This window comes from Parasteatoda tepidariorum, chromosome 5 (genome assembly GCF_982258835.1).
Source record: "Parasteatoda tepidariorum strain Cologne lab strain chromosome 5, Ptep-v5.0, whole genome shotgun sequence".
NCBI lineage: Eukaryota > Metazoa > Arthropoda > Arachnida > Araneae > Theridiidae > Parasteatoda > Parasteatoda tepidariorum.
This window is the reverse complement of record NC_141759.1, coordinates 30,516,799-30,535,039: the sequence shown is the minus strand read 5'-3', so window position 1 is coordinate 30,535,039 and position 18,241 is coordinate 30,516,799. Positions and strand designations below refer to the sequence as shown.

At 29.0% G+C, this 18,241-nt stretch overlaps 1 protein-coding gene across 1 annotated transcript in view; it reads right to left on the bottom strand.

Annotated features, from left to right (window-relative positions):
* LOC107445775 (rho GTPase-activating protein 45) overlaps nucleotides 1–17,934 on the bottom strand; it is a 233,965-nt gene extending 216,031 nt beyond the window's left edge. Inside the window, exon 1 of the mRNA XM_087163600.1 lies at nucleotides 17,543–17,934. The gene's annotated coding sequence lies outside the window, so the exon portion shown is untranslated. The remainder of the gene's footprint in view (nucleotides 1–17,542) is intronic.
* Nucleotides 17,935–18,241: the final 307 nt, after the last annotated feature.

The following is an 18,241-nucleotide window of genomic DNA, read 5'->3' as shown; positions in this document are numbered from 1 at the left end:
TACCATGACATGCAAATAATTTAAACAATATTTAAGTTCTGGTGCGTATAGTTACTACTATTTGGGATTTTTTTAAAAGTGATAGTAAAATTGAGGCACATACATTTGTTTTAAGTAATTCATATCAATGAAGAAAAACAATAATAAATTCTCAAGAATGATTTTGCTGCGCTCAAGTGAAAACAAAATTGAAGCATCTTTCCATAGATATCACTTACTGATTTGTGACGGCAGGGTGACCATAACCAGGAAAATTCTAATAACGGTGGGAGGAATACCTAGGAAACAAATGGCTTTTGCAAAATTCTTTACAGCCCATTGAGGGTCAAAGCCTACTTCGCCTATCTCAGTTTTCTTGACCTTATGCTTTCGGGTGCAGGAGGAGATGTTTCGATTGGGTGGTCAGCTGAACACAGAACCCCCAGTGTTTATTCACCATGCATGCTTGGTACTCATTTTATCGAACCACTGAAGGAATGAAAGACTGAGTCAACCTTGCCCGGCCCGAGGATCGAACCCAGGACCTGTGGCACGAGGGCGCTAAGCGCTACCAGTCAGCCACCGGGAGTCATTTACCATTATATACATTTACAAATTGAAGAAAGTTACATTTAAATGTTAAAACTGTCAAACTTAATACCTATATGCACCAGCTTTAACAATATAAGAACCGATATAAAAATAGAGGATAAAAACATCTTCATGGGCAAACTCAACGCTAAATTTTATGAAAACGGATACGACTGCACTACAAGTGACTTCAACTTATTACTAGACATTGATCTTATAGGTGACAAAACTAAATATAGCCCCAAAAAAGCGTTCTTCCTCAGGTGATACTGGGGTGGCCCTTTTCCTCAAACTCTTACTCTATAAATTTAATCTCAAATAAACACTATCAGTATAAAACACGACAATTCTTTGGCACACGGTGTGCGACCAACCCCAATGGGTCGCAGCCATAGGGACGATAAATTGATTGATTGGTAACTTTAGTGTGAAGAGCAACGCAGAAACCAGTGGTATTACCAGGACGCCTGGGTCATCACTATAAAAGTCACAGGCAAGGTAGTTACCTGATTATCCATTGCTTTTATAATCTTTTCTTTGTCGATGACAAATTTTTTTCGGTAAATATGTAAATAGTTGTATACATTTTATCGATTACTTTCTATTTTATTGCACCTGTGTATACATTAAATATTATTCTGAGCCCTGTAAATATCATTATATTCTAATCCGCCGGCCAGGTGACCGAGCGGTCAGCGTGCTTGACTGTGAGGCCAATGGTTGTGGGTTCGAATCCCGCTCAGGGCTTGGATGTTTCTCTCTGTGTGTGTTCTCTATTGTGTTATGTGTGAATGTGGCCCACCCTATAAACGGGTATGTGGCGTGGTAATGTTGCTCGCCTCCGTGACTAAGGTTCACAGGTGCCCACTGGGTAACGTTAAATGAGTAACACCTCCGGCATCTTTCTAGGCGAAGAACGAAAGTTCAGTGCCTGCCGTTAAAGAAAAAAAAATATTCTAATCTAATTTAATTTCCTTTTGATTTCATCATATGTTGAACCGATTGGTTTCCTACTCATGACTTATATTTGGTGCTTGGTACCCCCTCTCCCTCCAATTTTATCCCTACTTCCCACATTCTTAAAACAAATCTCAACACACATTCACACATCTCAAAAATCGAACGAATCAGTTAATGCTGCTCCCTGACAGTGCACTGAGATTTGAGCTATGTTCTAATGTCAAACTTAATTCCTAAAATTAAAGTCGAATAAAATAATTAAAATTTGCGGAAGTTTTATGAATTATTTGGCACCACTTTTTAGGAATTCCCCGCTTGTCTTGTAATATCAATAATTATAATTTAGAAATACGTTGTTCTACCATTATTAATATTAGAGGAAATTCATTATGGAAAAATAATTTTTGCATGCGTACCCTGAGCAGACATCTACACCTTTTGTCAAGTTTGTTGATTATTTAATTGTCAGAAAAGTGATTAACAAATATAACGACATATCACTAATTTTTGAATTTTGGGTGGAGTTCTTTTATTCTCAATTCTCTAAAGCAGGGGTGTCACGAGCGGCTAAAAATGAAAAAGAGGTAGAAACTCAATTCACTTTTAAGTATTATCCCTTTAATTATTAAATCGTGGACAACCACCTTATATTAATTATTTATATTATTTATATACACAGGGAAGTTGTAATATAAATACCGTAAACCGGGGCGAGTCTACCCACCCAGGGGCGAGTCTACCCATTTTAGTTTTATTTAATTTCCACTATTTTAAATTGCAAATAAAAATTTTTTTACCGACGGAGGACTTAGTTCAGACTCTAAGGAAGATAGCGCTGTAGTAGTTTGATCCGTTTTTATTTATTTGGTGTCTTTTTAACCGACCTGTTCAAACGTCTTTTGAGAGATTTGTATTGAAAATCAGCAAACTTTCAGTTGGTGCTCCGTAAGTATATTATTATTATTACTATTTTCACTTTAGTTAAGTGATACACTTATCTAAGACTAAAATTACATTAATTTTGCATGAAAAAAAAAGAATGTAAGTTTTGCTGTTGTAAACAAAAAGCCAGAATTCGCGGGGTGAGTCTACCCATTTGTATTTAGTTTTAATAAAGCATAATAATATAATTTAGAACTTTATTTATATTAAAATTAAGTCATTTTAAATGAATTTGAGTATATTATTTAAATTCTGCACTGATAAATTTATCATTAATAAGAAAATAAATAGGTTAAATATAAATGTAAATATGAAATATGTTTATTTTACCTATTTTTTCAATTTTTATATTACAAAATTAACTTTTTTTATTTAATGCAAGTTAAATAAATTATTATTTGTTATTACAGATGGTTCGAAATTATATTCATACGAAATTTTTCATGATTCCCAATGTTTGAATTTCGATTTTGTTAATAATCTTTAATTATTATTATTTATTAATTATTTAATTGTAAATTTATATTAATTTTAATTTATTTTTATCAACAATAATCGAAAAAAATGTTATTTTATAATGTTAATTATTATAAAAACAAAACTGTGATCAAAATGTGATAGTCGATCAAATACTCAATTTGTTTTATTTTATGAATAAAATAATGGAATATATAATAAAGTTCTGAATTTTACTTCATAAATATCCTATATAGTAACTAAAATAACAATTTAATAGTAAAATTTGATTATTTACAATGTTAACATTCATTTTAGTAGAATGGGTAGACCCGCCCAATACGAGAGATTTGTCAGCAGTTCTATAAAAATATACAGTAACAGCGTAACTGTTAATATTTTCTAAAATCGATTTCACAGCTTTAAAGAGGGATAAATAGCGATTCCGAAACACCTATTAAAAGCCTTTTTTCTTTAATATTTACAAAAGTTTGACAACTTGAAAGTTGACAAACTGAAAAAATGGGTAGACTCGCCCCGGTTTACGGTACTGTTTTTGTTCTGATATTACCATGCCTTTAATTTTTATGCTTTCAATTTTTTATTTATTTATTTAAGTTTTTCAAAAAAGAGTGGTTTTGTTAACCTATTTTTTGTACTATAGCTGTTATTAAAAATATTGCTTAACAGAAATGGATTCATCAAATTTAAAAAATCTGTTACTCTTCCATTTCGCCATCTGCTACTCTTCTATTTTTCAAATAAAGTTATTTTATTTATTAATTTTAGGTTTTTTGCAGTAAAATATCTGTCCCCTAAATAAATAAATTAATTAAAAAGTAATAAAAATAATAATAATAAAGAAAATAATGAAAAAAAAGTACTTGAATTTACTCACTCACGGTGACCTTGCAATGGCGACTAGGTAAAGTATCAAATTTCGTAAATCACAAAATTAATTTCTAAGAATTTTTTGCGTATTAATTTTTCTTAAAATGGTTTCCAAAATATTATAAATAACTCTCTTCCAATTAATTATAAATAACTCCTTTATAAAACTTAGGAGCATTCTCCATCATATCACATAAAGCATGCACTAAAAATATTAAATTGTTCTTAGAACAGGTTTTTTAAAACATAATTAACTGTCCTATAATAAATATTGTAACACCCTATGAATATTAGATATCTTAGATTAATTTTTTGTAAAGATGAATATTTTCTCCCCATATTATTATTATTATTTTTTTTATTTCTTAAAAAAAATGACAGTATTAAAACTTGCCAATAAAAGTTTTGGTGCTGCCATCTATGTGCACTATCTTATAACAAAATTGTACTTTACAAAGATACTGATACAAAATCTTTCGTAATTAAACATGTGTGAACTTAAAAAAAGTTTTCATTCCAAATTAATTCTGCAATTGGAGATTAATATTTGGTATTTACATATACATATTGCAATTCATAGCGTATAGAAAAAACAGCTATATGTACAAGTGGTTTTTTATTTTAAGTTTCCCACACTAATTAAAAAAGAAAGATACGATTTTTTGTTTGATCTTATTTACTTATCAAAGCGCATATTTTTTAAAAAAATTCTAAAACTAACGTGTAAAACGTAGCACCATTAATATTTTTACCACTCAAAATCATGTAAGTTTCAATTGGATTAATTTCTTCTCCTTCAACAGATTTCAGATCCTAACGAATTCGTGAGGTTTCGAGTCACTTTCAAAGTAATTGTAAATATTTATTAACTCAATTGTGCTTATCGTCCCTTCAAAAGCATGATTCCTTTTAACAAAAGAGAAGAAAGTGGTATGCGTTATAATGATTTATTTTGCGGGAACAAGATAGTTCTGTCTATCATAATATATTTATAATATAATTATTTATATTCGGATATGAAGTTCACGCATAGTTCAGTAGTTGGTAAGTGGTAGGTAACAAATATTATGTTTTTGGTATAAACAAGTATTTACTACGAATTTTTCAAGTTGCTCATTTCATAAATTTTTATAACTACGTTACTTATACTTGCATTAATGGGTTTAAATTAGGATAAATAAATAAAAAGCGTTATTTGATGTTTCTCGTTTACTTTTGAGCGAAGCAATATATTTTGACAGTCAAAATAATTCATTAATTTAGGTTACGTATAGTACTAAAACTATTACAATGTTTATTTTTTATAGTAAAAGGAAAAACAAAATTTTATATTTTTGGCAGTTGACTTGGTTATCAATTTGTAATTTTTATAAGACTTTGCGACCACTAACGAGTAAAAAAAAGTATTTTTCTCATTAATACAGAAAACAAGTTTTTCAATTATATAAAAAGTGCTTCAAAGAAAAAGGGATATTACATATTTATATAAATCAAATAGATTTTTCGTTGCATTTCTTACCACTTAAACTTTGAAGTGGCAGTAACATTAGACTTTGGTTCCTTGTATAGTATTACTATTTATATATTATGATAGACGGAATTATCTTGTTTTTGTGAAATATAGGAAACTTCTCTGGAAACGGTTTAGAGCTGGCTGTAAGAACGTCTTATATTTAATATTTCACTGGTAAAAAAAATTACGCATGAGTACTACTTTATCTTTTTAATTATAACTTGCGTATTCACTTTTTGATATTTTTATCATGAAATTATCCCATTGAATATAAGTAGTCGTAGTCACGGCGTTTATAACTGTAAAAAATGAAATATAAAAAGAACTGTTTTACTACCAGTTTTTAAAATTTGCGGACAAGTAGTATATTTTTAAATAAATGCTTCGAATGAAACAATTTTGCCAAAGGCAACACAACCGTCCAAATTTAAGCAAAAAATTATTAAGGCTAATAACTAAGTTATTTCATCCTTTAATTTTAGTTTGGAAAAATAAGTAATTCGCAAGAATATGTATAAATTAAGTATTGGTATTATGATTCAAATTTATTTATCCATGATATTAAAAAACTAAAACAGTCACAGACTATAAAAAAATTCAAATTATATATATATATATAGCACAATAAAGACAGAAAGGATAAAAGGAAAAAGAGAAAAAGGGAGGAAAATTAAGAAAATTAATAAGCTTTATTTCTTGAGCATAAGTTGCAAGTATATAGAACTTATAAAATAAGTCTTATAAAATGGAGAAAATACGGAAAATAATAAAGATCAATGAAAAAATATAAAGAAAAATAAAATATTTTTTAAAAAATATTAAAAAAAATATTTAAAAATAATTTAAAAGAAATTATTAAAAAAATATATGTATTAAAAAGCCAGGAAGCGAAATAATGAAAAGATATAATCGCTTCATCAGCTCACATGATAACTATTTATATAGAGAGACGAAAAAGAATTAAAGAAAAGAGGAAGAGAAACTATTATATTGATATATTTTGCTTTGGATATATTTATACAATATTAGAAAGCACTATATTTTGCGGATATAATCGTGTGAGCTGATGACCAGATTATATCTTTTTCTTGTTTTGTTTCACGGCTTTTTAATTTTTAAAATCTTTTGTTAAAATCTTTCAAAATATTATTAAAATCATTTTATTCATTAATATATTTTTCTCCTCTTAGTACTTACAAGTGTTGCCTTACCACATTTTTTCAGAAAGGTAAATTATTCAAATTATTATTACATACTTCTGAGAAGTTAATCGCTGAAGAGAAACTTGCAGTCGCTTCCGGAATAAGGGCAATTACCTAATCAAGTTCTGGTAAAAAAAATAAAAAAATAAAAAGGAAACTTTCGAACCTTGGAAGAATAACAAACGAGAACGAACATTTTGAGCATTCGAAGAATTCACTGTCATTACACACACATGGAAACACTTGCAAATGTCTGCAGACCGAATTCTTTTTTTGTATTGTTTATTTTTACTTAAAGAAAACTTTTTATAAAGAAAAAAAAAGCGTTCACCCACCAATTGAGAGTGTGTTTAGGCAGTTGCAAAATAAAACAAGCCAGAGTACTTTCTCTCTGTTTCTCGGGTGAGTCTTAAAATAGCGCTGATGAGTTTTTTTTTCTGCCATTTTTTTTTTTCCGAAACGAAATTTTCTCTCCTTGGACCTTAGGCAGACCTTATTTAGGTTGGCTGTTTGGGGGTGTGTTCGAACGACTTACATCTTTCGATGATGCTTGGAAGACGTTTAAGATACACATTGAGCGATGTTAAGTTTTAAGTTAGTCGGCGTTATAAAACTCGAGTTCAAAACTCAACATGTTAACCTTTGGAAGTAGATTTTTTATTAAACGTATTTCTCATATTTTTTCCTTATTTTGTATTAATTTAATTTAGGTTAAAATAAGTGAAAAGTATTACATTTAGAATTTTAATAATACAGTCAAATCCCGTTATAATGAACTCCCGGATATAGCGAACGATTATGTTCGCTCCCGACCCTTGCTATACATATATAATATTATTTTTTGTGGATATAATGAACCAAAACAAGAGAGGAAATTGGATATTATGAATTTTTTTCTGTCTTCGATTGATTTTTTATTTTTTATTTTTTGATAATTTTGAAATTTCTACATAAAATACGTATACCGATTTTTAAAACCGTCTATTCAGTGGAATGTAGCTATAAGTATTTATTCTTGTTTGCCTCTTCGATCTCAGTTTCCCACCTCTAAATTTTTTCAATAATAAAAATTAAAAGTTAACACATTTTTTGTTACTGCATATATTTTAAAATCATTTTTGTATTTCTTTTCATTGGTCATTTAATTAAATAATGTGTAATAAAAGGGAGCAGTTCGGAAAAATTAGTTAAAATTGCTTGCAATACGGATATAGTGAACTCCCGGTTATAGGGAACCGAAATTTAGGTCCCTTGAAGGTTCACTATAGCGGGGTTTACTGTATATGGTTATTAACACCGGTGTCTTTTTCTGTGTTAAAGATAAAATCTTTCAAACAATGATCACTTCCTGTCAATAATTATTCCAATTTTTACTTATTTGAAGGTATTTGGATCTAAGAGAAACAGTCATCATTGGAATTTCGTTAATTTACAAAATCAATTATTGATAAATACTTGAATATGAAAATGAAATTTCTGAATATGAATTTTCGAAAATTAAATTTCTAAATTGGAATTTTTTTTCCAGTATTGTTTGGGTTGCAACGTAGCTGGCCTCCATCTGGAACACCCTGGGTAATGCTACATCTGCTACAGCGCTGCCTCTTCTCTGGTGTTGATTGCTGGACATGACTGTCTGAGGTTCCATCTCTTTCGTATCGGAATGGCCGATTCACCGACTCATGTCATAGCCGATTCACCTAGTTTGTGACTCTGGTCTTCCTATGACTGCTGAACATTTAGACGTTTGCCCAGCACAACTGAATTTTAATGGGATACTTGCAAATGACGTAGTAGGGATATCTCGATTCTAATTCATTGTTGAATCATGGGATTTGTTTACGTTAGAAACTGTTCTTTCCCTTCTATTTTGAGTACGCCAAGCCTGTCAAGTATCATTTCTCTTAAGCAACACATTCTATATTCTTTAATAAAGATTTCAATTTTTCAACTATATATATCTTACTTAACACAACGACAGACACGAAGCTATGAAGAGCATAGACAAACTAAATATGCATCGAAGTCACCAGGTGCACAAAATAAAAATATATCACTGTTACAATAAAATACATAAACAAATAATAAGTTAAATAAAAGACGAATACGAGAAATAATTATATTTCTACAAATTCGATGTACGATATGGCGTAGTATTTAATTAACCTCTTGTTAATTAACATTCTAACTTATGTGGAGAAACTTAGCTCGGCTTTGACCTACTATTTTGCTTATAAACGATCAGCTTGCGCTGACATCATAGGTCACGTGTGTGGGTATCCATAATCTTCTCTTGCTTCTTGAAAACTAAGTACCCAGTTAATAAAAAAATACTAGAGAACACACGCACTAATGGCATAGGTGCGACTGTGTGTAATAGTGTGGAATTTGCAAATTAATTATTTTGTAATTGGGAACTTTTGGTTTCAAAATTGACTGGTTAACTTGATCTTTTATGTTATTATAAATAGTGCCTTAAATAATTTTTTGCGTTTATTGTATCCTTTTTAATGTCTGATAATTGTTTTAGATCTTTATTAGTGTTTTATATATTTTTTTAAATTTAAGATTTATTAATGTTCTGGTACATATTTAGGATAATAATATCTTCATATTTAATTTAGGTTGGTTGTTTAGGGGTGTTTGAGTAACTTACATCTTTCCATGATGCTTGGAGGATGTTTAATATACACAATGTATGATGTTAAGTTTAAGTTAGTCGGCGAACAAGAGTTCAAAACTAAATGTTTTAATAAAGTTCAGTCAAATCTCGGTGACAAGAGCACGATAGCAGAGACTGAAAATTTCGCGATAGCAAAAATTTCGGAATTCAAAACATAGAATAATTTTAAAAATTTAGTCAAGATGGTTAATGTAAAGTGCACCAAAAAAAATCGCCCACCCTAATTAACTTTTGAATTAATGATCAGATTTTCACGTTCCATGATTCCATATTAATGGAAAGAAGGGGTGACCTCAAATTGGCTAATTAATTAGTGCAGACGATATTTTAAGTTGTGAAATGAGACACAATAACGTACTTTCTCTAAATAAACATACTAAAAATGCAACTTTTTAAAATTTTGATTTCTCAGGTACTACTTCACCGATTTCGTCAAAATTTTGTATTTTTAATTTTAAATAATATTCTATCATAAAATTATGTCAAAAATTATACACCTTACAATTAAAATTTTTTTCGACTGTTATTAAATAAAGTAATTAAAAAATTATAAATACTTACAAAAAGTTATATTTTGTAACGAACTTTCTTCGGATGAACCAATTTTTTAATAGTGCGCAAAAATTTTCTATTTGCTTAAAAAGTTCTCGATTTATAGGAAATACGCTTAGAATAAAATTAACATTAAAGGGTCCGAACTTTGTACCGCTCTCTTGACTAAACAATGGAGACCATATTTTCTAGATTACGGCTACCCCCTTTATATTGAGGATCAGAAATCCGAATCAGTCGAAGGAAACATTTGTTTATTCAAAGTAAAGTGCGATTTCGTGTCTAATTTCACAACTTAAAATATCATCTGCATTAATTAATTAGCATATTTGAGGTCACCTCCTCGAACTCTCAAGATTTAGTTCTAGAACGTTAATATACGATCATTAGATCGAAAATTATTCAGAATAGTCCGTTTTTAATTTTGCGCACTATACCTGACATTTTGAAAAGTTAGTTGTATATTATGTAATAACTTAAAAAACACAGCTACTACTGACAATATCTACAGTTACTACAAAATTGGGTCGGCTGCTCAACGACGGTTATATATATATATATATATATATATATATATATATATATATATATATATATATATATATATATATATATATATATATATATATATATATATATATATATATATATATATATATATATATATATATATATATATATATATATATATATATATATATATATATATATATATATATATATATATATATATATATATATATATATATATATATATATATATATATATATATAAAGATATGGAAGTATAGTGATATAGTATAGAAATGCCAACTTCGTGGAGAACAGTGGTAGAACAATTATTTCGTTGTTGGAATTTATTTCTAGAGGCGAAGTAGATTTATTCACCACGATATGGTCTTATAAACATTTTTTATTATTTAAAAACTATAAATATTTTTTATTGTTGTTTTTAAGTGTTCTTGAAATATGTTTTTTTAAAGTTAAAGTGATATGCAACAAAATAAAATACCCTCTTGGTATAAAACAAATATTTACTGCCACTTGCTTCTCATACGTGTCTTTCATTTAAAAAACATAGGTCGCCCATTAATAGGTTAAATTTATATTCATTTTTTTCATGTATGTTTTTGTTATATACCATGGAAAATGTAAAACCATCTGCAATGAAGTCAGAAAATAAAAATATCTGACGCTGAAATTAACATCCTGCAAGCTTAAATTAGGACTGATTTTGTACCTCAATTTTTAGTGATTTTACTATCTTCAAATCTAAACGATTAATCACTATTTATTTTTCCAAATAAAAAGAGGAGTATAGCAGTTAACAATATACAGTTGTTGTCTGTATAACAGTTAATAGATCTTTAGTCAGGTATATTTTATTCCTTGTTTTACTACTTATTATAAACTTGTTTTACTACCAAATTTTCTCGACTCCGGGATGCAAAGAGCCCTATTAAATGACGAACAGATTTTGTCACTCAATTTCCTGTTTATAGATCTTAATATGACTGTTAATAGACCTTGGTGGTCTGGGATATTTTATTCCTGCCGAAAACAAGGTAGATATAAACTTGCTTTACTACCCGTTTTTTTGTCTATTCATTGATACAGACAACCCTTTTAGGTGATGAAATGTTTTTGAAAGTAAAGTACAACATAAAGCTGGAATTTACCATTTAATGTTTAGTGCTAAATTTCAAATTTCAAAGGTGCTCCATAACTTAATTTTGAGAACGGTATAACGTATAGGAACAGGGCAATAAATTTAAGAGCTTGGAAATAGGTGGGTGGTACGTACGATACGCCAAAAAGGAACACCGAACAACTTCTGATCTAATAATCAGATTTTCAGTTACTATGAATCAATCTTAAAAACTGTAGGGCGTAACATTAAATGTGATAGTGAAGATGATAAAGTTACGAAATCAGATGCAAAAACGTATTTTACCCGTAAAAACATAGTTTTTTTTTGCTGATTTGATCTACTGACCCTCTAATTATGGAGTGAACCCTCAAAATAGTTTGTGAGAATTTTAAGAAATTTGTCTGTTTAAAATTTGATTTGTAGAGCACCATTATACCATTTTTATCTTACGTTGGTATGTTTGTATGTTGCCCAACGAAATTACCTTCTTTAAAGGAATGTAAAAATCTGTATACCTCACGATTCAAAATTTTTCAGCTACTATTAAATAAAATAATATTTTACTTAATAGTAGTAGAAAAATTTTGAATATTTATAATAAATATTTATCATAAATAATAAATATAAAAAATAATAATTAAAAAATAATAAATATTTATCAAAATTATTTTTTACATCGGATTATCTTTGGATAACGAATTATATAATAGTGTGCAAATATTTTTTCATTCGCTTAAAAAAATTCGTGAGATATGGTGAAATATGTGAGAAGTAAAATTAACATTAAGAAGTACAAGCTCGCTCCTGACCAAACTATTGAGGTCCCAAATTGTCTACTTGTATGCATTGATGGATGTGTTCCAATAACAACAGATTTAATTATAAAATACAAAATATTGCAAAAATTTTTCATTCCGGCTTGGATTGAAGTCGAATGTGAATGAAATTCATTTCGCTACTAAGCACAACAGCACATGACTTTTGTTCCACTATTTTTTATATTTTTCCTCCATAAATTTTTCTATAGCTTTTTAATCTTGTAATTCTAAAGCAGTCTAAGAGTTGAGTAATGTGGGGATGCCAACTACTATGCCTTTCTCAAAATATAATACTAAGAGAAAACAAATTTTTTAAAAAATTCTAACTAACTTCTTTGACCTCTTTTTAACTAACTATTAAACTTCTTTGAAAAAAAAAACGCGCTTAAAAGCAGCAGAAATTTCAAAAAAAGTTAAGCATTCTATTAATATGTTAAGTATCTTTTCCTTGGCTTCTTTTTTTTCATTCTGCGCATTGTTATAGAGGGCGTTGTTTTCTTTAGTTTTAAGTGTTTCCTTTTCATTCGGTTTGCTTATGAAATCGCTGTTTGACCTGGTTAAAGTGAGTTTTTATTTTCTGATGATTTTGTTTGAGTTCCTTTTCTAAATTGGCTCTTTGTATTTCATGTTTTTTCCTGGACTTCTATACTAAACCTTCGAGGCACTGAGGGAGTTACTTTAGGCATTTGCTTCTGCCTCAATAGAAAAGGTTTTGTTTTATGGCTACCGGGGTCGGTACCCCCTGAAGACGTCGGCTTCGGTGATCATATTTTTATTTTTAATTCCTTCGTTTCCTTTATTGTTACATTTCGCAAAATATCTTATAGAGTGGTAAAAAATAAAATGATTAATGGATGAAGCATTCATAATTTTTTGCCATTTTGCGGAAGTTTTAAAAGTGTTATCACGAGACAGCTGGAACAAAGTAACGGTTCATATGAACTTTTAAATCATTTACATATATTTCGGTGTGGAAAATAACTAAGTATCAAATTTACAAGACAAAGATTCATACATTAAAACTTGAACATAGTTACGACTAGGAGAAGCGTAGAAAGTTGGAATCCCTGGTAATGAATTGCTTACAGTATTATTGCTTTGCTTGAACAAACACGATATGAAAGTTTTTTAAAAATATTTCTTATAACCGTCGTTGAATAGCCGAATCAATTTTTGGGTTTACGACTACCAAAGTTCAACTTCGTAGCCTTATAATTTTGAACACAATCCAGTAGACAAGGAAACTCTTGGATCAAGTATTGGGAGAAAGTTGCTTTCGTGGAGGACTTTTTTATGGAACTAACCCGCTTTTGCGTTACATGGGGAGGAACACCAAGAGAACTTCCCACGATTAGCCTGATGACAAGGAGACTCTAATTCACGATCCGTCTACCACTGAGAATATTTTACGTCAGCATTGTGGTCGGTGCAAGCCGGATGCGGATTCGTATCGAACCCGGTTCACCTCATTGGAAGGCTAACGCTCTATCCCCTGAGCCATCGCGTCTCAGTATCCCCTAACATTACGGCATATACAAGGCATATACTTCAAGGGCATATACGGCATATACAAGGCATATACTATACGGCATATACTTCAAAGAATATATATTCTTTATATAATATACATTATATATTCTTTGTACAAGATTTGGACAAATATCGAAAAACATTTCTGTTTTTACTCTGCGTAAGCAGTACTTCTCTTAGCAACAGCAAAGATTTGAAAGATTTTTCATGGCAGAAATGTTGGCATAATTTGAAAGATCAGACCAGAAGCTTTTAGAAATGATGTCATATATTCACATGCAAAATTCGTATTGACCAAAATGAGTAGAGGAAGTCAATGACATTTTGTAAGCTTTAATAACAGCATTTTTGAAATCATTACGCAGGATTGCAAAACTTCTTACACTCATATTAGTTTATGCTAATTTTTCATGAGTAAAAAGGGCACCATTTCTAAAATCTTCAAGCATGATCTTTCAAATTGTGCCCAGCAGTTTTGCCATGCAAGATCTTCCAAAACATTTGCTGCTCGAAGAAATAATGTTTACCTAGAGTTAGCTATATTTTTTATATAACCTCTATATCAACCAACTATATATCTGATAAACAAGTTAAATGCCATATTTCATATTGGCTAAAATAATCAGCATTAATTAACAATTGGAATGAATCAATTGGTATTAATCAATACTACGTTATAGTAACGTACAAAACAGAAAAACATATCCCCTCCCACCTAAATAAGTTAAAATAAATCTATTTTAATTTTATTATTAATTTATTGCCCTTTCGATGATTTTACGTTTTCAGATTACGTAAAATACGTTTTAGATGTTCAACGCACCAAAAAGAGTAACTATATTCAGTATCATTTGGCACCGAATATGGTATTATTGATCGCAGATGACTCATGAAAATTAAAATATCACAGTCAAGCAATATACCAAATGAATAAGCACTTTAGCATATACAATATTTTTTTCCAATTTTTTGACTTTACATTATCAAGGCCCGCGCTAAGCATTCGCCACCTAGCCAAATGTGATAAAAATGGTAAACTTGGCGAATAAAATTGTGCTATGGCGAAAGTATTGGCAAATGATTTTTTCCACCGAAAAAAAAATGCATATTTAACTCCATCCTCAAAATTACGTCAAAATGAATTTTTCGAAACAAATCAGTATTTTTAACTGGATTACAGTAATTTTCGGTTGATGAATCACATAACCAATTAGATTTGGGTCCAAATAATATAAGCCTGAAACAAACTACCGTAAAATAGTTTTCTATGGGAAATTAAAATTAATCATAAAAATTTTTTAAGATTTGCATTTGGCGAAGAGTTTCGAAAATTGGCGAATACTTTTGATATTTGGCTAATTTTCTGTCTAATAATTTGAAAACATTAACGCGGGCCCTACATTAATAAGGTTTGCTTTATAGGCATAACTATAAAAAGAAATATTTGGTTTCAGATAACTGATATATGAAAATACTGATTCTGTTATGCTATTTTCAAGCGATGTTAACAATTTTTTTTAAATATTTAGGCGTAACTTACATTACGATTAAAAAATATTTAATTATTAAAGTACGTGTTACAAATTCTCGATGTAACTTTTTTTTCGTTTAAATGGAGATTAGAATTAGCATCACTAATTGTAACATTTAACTAATTAAAAAAAACAGAATCGTTTGCAGTTTAATTCGGTACAAAGCGTAATGGTAAGCCTTAAAAAAATATGGTTTTTTCACTTGTCCTTCCCATGCGTAATTAGTCAGAATGTTTGGCCGAATAATAATATTTGTGCCTTGTGCACTGTATACCCGAATTACAGGACATTAGCACAGATTCTTCTGGATCTGTAAGGGAGACAACTTTTTTATTACAGATTTACCTCATTAATTGTGTAAATAGAATTGTTTTACAATTTTAAAAGTAACAAGAAATACGAAAATTGGAAAGAAATATTTGTACTCAATTTTAAATAATTCAGCGTTAACTTGACATTTCGCTAAATGTAAAAAAAAAAGGTTTTTGACAGATTTTAAATTTAAACTATGGCATATTTTAATATTTCATTTCGGATTTTAATCAAAATGTCATTCAATATTTGAATTGCTTTTACAAATTTAGTAGTTTATAATTTTGTTCATTGTAAAGATCATTTAAATTTGTTTTACTTTTTACCATTTGTACTACTGATTCCAATACGTAAACTAGAAAGTACCAACGCAAGCAGGAAAGCACCACTTTACATACATAACAAGTTCTATTTAATTAGAAATTGTATTGCTTGTAAAAATTAAATAAAAAAAGAATTCGTCGTTCATTTAAATCATTTCACTAACTATTTCCATTTTTGAAACTGTATCGTTTTAGTGTACTAATAGTGATAAAAATTTATTGTTCAAAAAAGGACGAAGCAACGCAATAAGATATGAGCAATAATATATTCTATAAATCAAATAATTTTTCTATTTTTCAAATCAAATATACAATACCGTATAATAATGGATGAGACACTTTCAGTTTTTGATATTTCTTTGAATTTCCTAATGAAATACATTGAGGACGATTTTATAACTTTAGAAGTGTTTAGTTCATGTTATGTTTCATAATTTGCAATAAAGTTTAAAGCTTTCAGAGGTTTGAGGGGCTGACAATAAATTATGAAGGAAAACTAGTTTTTTTTAACACCCAATGCTAGAAAATCAAGCAATAAGATCAACTTGTATCCGTTACTTTGCTTGTTTTCAATAACTGCATAAATTTTCGGAAATCTAGCTTAAATATTTATGGAAATATGAACATTTTTATAAAAAAAACTGATTAAAATTTTTGGAACAATTTAAAATTAATGTTAGTTAAAATTAATGTTAAATATGGTTTAAAATTTGACAAAAAAATGTTAAAAAATGCGCGAGATCTGAGTAATTTTTGTAATTTTATAGTTTAACTAAGGGAAAAAATTTGATTTAAAAATCTTAAAAAAAAGTAAAAAGTTTCAAGTATTTTTTTTAGTAGTCTTTGTACTTTTTTGAAAGAAAGCTGAAACTAATAAATATTTTTTACATATTTAATTATGTTCTTGCTGTCCGGTTATTATAAGGTAGTGAAATTTGCAATATTACATAATAAAATTTGTAGTAAACCCTTGATCTTCAAGAGGTTTTTTTTCTTTTTTAAATGCAAAAATTTTTTAAAAAATTGCTTGAAACTTTTTACGTTTCAGGATATTTAAATCAGATTTTTTTATTTAGTTGCCAAATACGATTCACTACAAAATTATAAAAAAGATATTTTTGATTTTCTTTCCGCTCATGCGCAGTACAAAAAAACTGCTTTATGTAGTCAGATCTTGTGCATTTTTCAAATTTTTTTAAAAATTTTAAAACAATAATTTTGTGATTAATTTCAAATTTTTCCAAAAGTTTTTCTTAAATTTTGCTGAATATTTTTAAAGTTATAGCAGAAAAAACAATGACAAATTAATTAGTTTCGTATAAAATGGTTATATCTCTATAAATATAAGCTAGATTTACAAAATTTTATGCAGTTTATTGCAAACAACAGCCAAAGTAATTGATACAAGTAACAAACTTATTCCTTAATTTTCTAGCATAGGGTGTTCGGAAACACTTGTTTTTTTCGTAATTTAGTCTCGGTCTCTAAAACCTCTGAAAGCTTTAAACTTTATTGCATGATGAAAAAAAATCAAAAACCGAAATTGTCTCTTCCGTTATTGTAGGGCAAAGTCTAAAAGAATAAATATGTTTATGAATAGTACTTACAAATTTTGAGGTTTATATCCTTATTATATCCATTACACAGATTATTTCAGTTACTTTTACTGCGAATAAATCTTAAGAATTTGCACACTTGTCTTATCCATGGTTGTATTTATATCAGGTATCCTTGATTCCAAAGTGTAAAATTTTAAGACCGAAGCATGAAGAAATATTGCTTTACGTACCACAATACAAATCCGGTTAATTTTTTGTTTCACAGTTGTGTTATTCATACAAATTTCTTAAGAAAAGGACATAAGACGTGTCACATAATTTCATCTCGCGGCTTATGCTGCGAGTGAAGACTACAATTTTCTCCAGTAAAAAAAATATGGGCGATCTAACAGAGCTCTTTGATGGTGTAAAAGCTGGGTTGCTCCACTTGGCCTTCTGTCAAAAGTCTTTTGGCGAAGTGACTTCAACTTGGCGTTACAGTATGCGGCATATTCAGTAGTGAGGTTGTGCAACACCATAACTTTTCGAGATTCTTTTATTTCAGAGGTATAATAAAAAATCAATATTTAGGAACAGCAGAGGGAAATTAGAAAATTAACTACTTCCCAGATTTTGATGACCTAAGATTGATTGTAAAATAATAAAAAAAAAAAATCTTATTAAATATTTACATATTGTTCTAACATCTTTTGAATCTTAAGTATGACTTTAAAATAAAATAAAAGTCTTATTAAATATATGTATCGT